Consider the following 4,420-nt stretch of genomic DNA (forward strand, 5'->3'; position numbering starts at 1 on the left):
AAGTTTCTTTAATCTAGCACCATGTTATAATATAATATGATAAGTGCCGACAACATGTCCACACCTTTACAAAGGGGATAAGCGATGCCTACTCGATTAAAAAAAAAAGAATCTAGTTGCTGCAATAGATAAGCAAATAATTCTATACTTTCTTCATCTATCGATTGCCCTTCACAGTCCTTTAGACCACAACGCTAATATATGGTATAAGAAAGACAATGCAAACTTTGAATTTTGCTGACAACCAATTGAGCTTCTTTCATACAAAGCTTGCTTTAAAAAAACAAAACTAAAAGGGTTCAATGTTTTCAAATATTTACTACTGAAACATATGCAATAAAACAAAAATTACCTCATCAAGTCCCATCCCCAATCTGTAACAAACAAACTTTAGGTAGCTTGAAAATTTAAGGGTGTCTTTCCAAACACTCCCAGCTATTGCTGTACAATAGGTCCAACTCCCATCTTGGTTTTGTAGGGTGGTAGCAATCCTACTATTGTTCTACAATAGGTTCAACACCCATCTTGGTTTTGTGGGGTGGTAGCTTTTTAATATTGCTATGCCATGTGGCAAAGGAATCAAACGCCTACCATAGCCATGGTTACCCCTAAGATCTCCCTTCTTTCATGTTAATCATATGCATCACAAAAACTAGGGTCATATTATTATATTTTGATGTACATTTAATACCTTGATAGCTTTATTTCTCTTATTTTCTTGCCTTAAATTAATGTTTGTCAATACACAAGTGTTGCATAACCTTTGAAAGATGCATGTGGAGAGATCACTTTTACATTTTATTGAGAAAATGTATTATGCAAAGCATATGCCCATGTATTGTTGCATTGAATTTTTAAGTGTTACGAACTTAATTTTGGTAGCATGTATTTGAAGCATCTTCAAATATTACAACTATTCCATGCTTAACAAAACAACAAGATAAAATACATGTTTAAAGGTGCTCTTGTAAAAGACTTGGACATTTAAAATCAAGTCATGTTTCTTAGCATGTATATCAAGGAGGTAGCATATATTAGGGGTATTATTTATCAACAAATGTATTAAGGAGGCCAATGTACCATCAATATCAATCACCAATAGTGCCTTGTTAAAAATAGTGTCTTGTTAAAAAGTTGTTAAAAGCTTAATCATGAGATTGTAGAGTTGGGTGCACAACAAGTTACATGAAAGGACCTACAATGGAAAAAATGCGTATGTCAAGTGTGGTCAAGTGAACATCATGCTTATCTTAATAAGTGCTTTCTTAATGTACCACCTCACAAGTCATCTCATACATTTCTCACCATAATAGTTACCATCAAAGCATAAACACCATTTGTTGTGCTTCAACAACTTTCCCCAACTTTGACACTATCACCATTACTAATATTTATGTGTAGAAAGTACCTTTTAAAAGAGAGAATCTTTGTTTATTGATCTTGATGAGTCGCATAGCTCACTAATTTATAATCTCCTTTTTCTATGAAGACAATAGCATTCTTAAAGTTTCCATTTTTGGAAAGTGCCTAGGGAGTACTTCCAATATGTTACATATCCTTGAAGGTTAGAAGATTATATGTCTAGAGAGGAAGAAACAACACATGTGCAGAAATAGTAACGAACACTTTGATTAAGGGATATAGTGTACTATACAAGCCCCATAAAGTGCCATTGCCACCTTGTAAAGGGTGAGGCAGCAGTAAGAAAAACTCAAGTAGCAAGACTGTAGACGGCCATAATGCCGTAGGGACATGCACGATGAGGGAGTATCAAAAAAAGGCTGCGACCTGCAGCTTGCATACAATAAGGGAAGTATGGACATTGGAAAGGGGCTAAGGTATTGTATGTACGGGATGCACCACCACGAGGGCCAAAACAAGCTTAAAATGTGTTGCTCCAGCTCTAGGCGCCTACACCTCTTTCTTTCTTTTTTTTGGGGCCTGCGTTTTTACTGCTCCCCCCCCCCCTTTTTTTCACTTTCCTCAAAATGTGGATAAGGGACGGACGGCGACGGATCTGGACCGTTGATCTCCCAGCCGTTTAGGAGACGGCAGTGCATCAGGCCAGCCCTTTCGACGGGCGACGGAGGAAAGATCGAGGCGGTTACATTAAGAGGGTGATCTCAGCCGTTAGCTTACGTTGCGGCGGAGGAGGTGATCTCAGCCGTTAAACCTGCAGAGAGGAGGTGCTCATCTCAGCCGTTAACCTGCAGAGAGGAGGAAGACTCGAGGGTGGCCGAGGCGGAGGCGGAGGAGGGGGGCTCCGGGTTAGGGTTGGCATTGCCGGTGTGAATGTGCTGAAGGAGCCAGGGATGGACGGCTAGCTGCGTGAGCTTGAGTCGGCGGTAGGGGTTCCTCTGAAGGAGGCCCTTGACGACGTCCTTGGCCTCGGCCGAGATGGCTCCCCAGGGCTCCCGCTTCACATCTAACGGCCGGCGCCGCACCGCCGCGAAGATCTCCTCGGCCGTCTCCCCATCGAACGGCGGGTAGCCCGCCAGCAGCACGTACAGGAGAACCCCGAGGCTCCACGCGTCCGCCTTCTCGTCGTAGCTGCCGGCCAGGACCTCCGGCGCGATGTAGTGCGGGGTGCCCTCCACCTCGCTCAGGAAGCGCCGCCGGGAGAAGTCCGCGGAGGCGCCGAAGTCCGCCAGCTTGGCGTGGGACAGGGGGCTCTGCGCCCGCGGCAGCAGCACGTTCTCCAGCTTCACGTCCAGGTGCGCGATCCCTCGCTGGTGGCAGTAGCACAGCGCCTTCATCAGGGCCCCCGCCGCCTGCGCGGCCTCGCGCTCCGCCAGGCGGCCGCCGGGGGCGCGCTGCAGGCGCGAGAAGAGGTCGCCGCCGAGGCAGGGCTCCAGGACCATGTGAAGCGCGGCGTCGTCCTCGAAGTGGTGGTGGAGGCGGACGATGTGCGGGTGGTCGCCGAGCTTGGCGAGGTGGGAGATCTCGGAGCGGGCGTGGCGGGCGGCCTCGGGGTTGTCCTTGGGCACGCTCTTGCAGGCGAACTCCTGCCCTGTGGGAACGTGAGATACCATGCGAACCACGCCGTCCACGCCCTCCCCGAGCTGCCGTCCCTGGACATAAGCTTCCATTTCCATCTCTCTCTCTCTGTCGATCTCTCTCAAATGCCTGTCTTCCTCCCACAATGAATAGAGATTGCAGAAATGCTCTCCCCCCGTCTCACACCGCCTCTTCCACAAGAGAACGAGTACAGAATGCGGAATTGTGTTCTCTCTATCTCTCTCTCTCGTCTGGCTCTCTCTCAACTGCCTCTCTCAAGATGAAAAGAAATGCGTCTGCCTTCTCTCTCTCTCTAGACTCTCAATGGTAAAATACCCAAGGTCTTGGTACGCAAGTTTCCAGAAACTGCGCAGTGCGACCGCCTCCTCTTCTCTGTCCGACCAACTGCCCGCAGCGGCCAGCCTCCCCCAAACACTTTTCAAGTTTAGACTTTCCTCTATTTCCAGGCCCCCTTTCGTGGGCTCTTTTTCCGCTCCCCTCCACGTTTAAAATAAACGCCGTTCCTCCTCCGAATCTCCTCCCCGCATATTCTGTTTCGGTTCCCCCGGGAATCGGGACTCGGGAGTCGGGGACCCTTTTCCCTCTCGCGCACGGTGCGTTCCAACCTCGTCTTTTGGAAATTCGGTGGCGGTTCAACGTCGGCGGGCCCCACGCAATATTACTGACAGTTTTTAAAAGGCTTATTAGGGCCAGCACCCATTCTACCCACTCCCAGGCAAGGTTCATTTTTGAAGGTTGCACAGCCCTTCTGGGCCATTATTGACCTGCTGGAGAATCCCAAAATATTGCAAGCAATGCATTTGAAGGGCAAAAGAAAAATTTCGCCCTTCTTGAAGAAAGGTAAAATTTTTCTAGCATTGTATTTGAAGGGCACTTTTCTACTTTAAAAATTAGTATATTATATTGTAAATAAATTTATTAATATAATTGCCCAATGCCTAGTTACTAAGGTTATATCAATGATTCATAATAGAGTTGATTAAATTGAATATGTATAGTATTAATTGAATGGAAAAGTTATCTTACACATGAATTAAAACTTTATCGTTATTAAGTGATATTGATTAAAAAGCTTCTTTGCACAAGGTATAGATCTAAGATCTTGAAGGGTAATATTTATTGCACACATAATTGGAAGGCCATATTTTAAAAAGTGACCTTCAAGTGGAAGGGCAAGTTCATATAGAGACCTTCAGACGAAAATATGGACTAGCCCTTCAAAAATGAACACTGCGAGTCCCAGGACCCAAACCAATAGACGCAGGCCTTTCTTTTTTTTTTGACCTCTGCCAAAAGGCAGGCCACATGGCATAGGCCTCGTGTTGGTTTCTGATTTGGTGACAGTTGTCTTTTTCTGTGTCATTTGCAAAATATTATTATCCTTTAAAAGTTGGAAAAGGGG

General features: G+C 45.9%; 1 pseudogene; it reads right to left on the reverse strand.

The window, feature by feature from the left end:
• Positions 1 to 1,509: 1,509 nt before the first annotated feature.
• Positions 1,510 to 3,874, reverse strand: LOC148015949 (calcium-dependent protein kinase 14 pseudogene; annotated as a pseudogene).
• Between the last annotated feature and the right edge of the window lie 546 nt (positions 3,875 to 4,420).

The sequence above is a fragment of the Lygodium microphyllum genome, chromosome 23 (genome assembly GCF_053477565.2).
Source record: "Lygodium microphyllum isolate KBCC chromosome 23, Lygodium_microphyllum_v1.1.10, whole genome shotgun sequence".
NCBI classification, from domain to species: Eukaryota; Viridiplantae; Streptophyta; class Polypodiopsida; order Schizaeales; family Lygodiaceae; genus Lygodium; species Lygodium microphyllum.